The sequence below is a fragment of the Daktulosphaira vitifoliae genome, unplaced genomic scaffold (assembly GCF_025091365.1).
Source record: "Daktulosphaira vitifoliae isolate Bord-2020 unplaced genomic scaffold, ASM2509136v1 Scaffold_6858, whole genome shotgun sequence".
Lineage (NCBI taxonomy): Eukaryota > Metazoa > Arthropoda > Insecta > Hemiptera > Phylloxeridae > Daktulosphaira > Daktulosphaira vitifoliae.
In genome coordinates, this window is record NW_026106418.1 from 1 (window position 1) to 645 (window position 645).

The following is a 645-nucleotide window of genomic DNA, read 5'->3' on the forward strand; positions in this document are numbered from 1 at the left end:
AATCATGTGATAAATAAAATAAAAAAGCGTTCAATTATCAAATATATATATTTAAATTACAAATCGTACAACTGTTTTACATAAAAGATTAGATAAATTTGGTATAAACTGTTCTAATTAAAATGTAACTATAACTTGAAGGATATTTTTGTTTTAATAATTTTTTAATAAAATTTAAGTAAAATTTTGTTTTATATAAGCTTAAATTTTATACATTAACATGAGCATCAGTGGTTCAGTGGTAGAATGCTCGCCTGCCACGCGGGCGGCCCGGGTTCGATTCCCGGCTGATGCATACATTTTTTTTATATTCTTCTTTTAAAAATAATTTTTTCAATAATTCAAACTCATAAGATTATAAAATCATAGAATATTATAAAAACAACAGTTATTTTTAAATCTATTTTTATTTGCCAAAATGATAAAATATATGGAACCAAGTTTATTGAGAGAATTTCTAACTAATAAAATTTTTTTGTCAACGTTTTACGTGACACAGGGATGTATTTACTTTAAATTGCGCCCCAGGCAGATTGTCAGAAATGCACTCTCTTCAAAAAGAAAATTTGTAATTTAGTATAACCAATTGATAATTAGCGTTTATTTTGCAAGTGAAAACATATGGATTCTTTAATATAACAACTT

The 645-nt window shown here is 25.3% G+C and overlaps 1 non-coding gene across 1 annotated transcript; it reads left to right on the forward strand.

Moving 5' to 3' along the window:
• Positions 1 to 224: 224 nt before the first annotated feature.
• Trnag-gcc (transfer RNA glycine (anticodon GCC)) lies at positions 225 to 295 on the forward strand. The gene has a single exon. It is a non-coding gene; the product is annotated as a tRNA-Gly (tRNA).
• Positions 296 to 645: the final 350 nt, after the last annotated feature.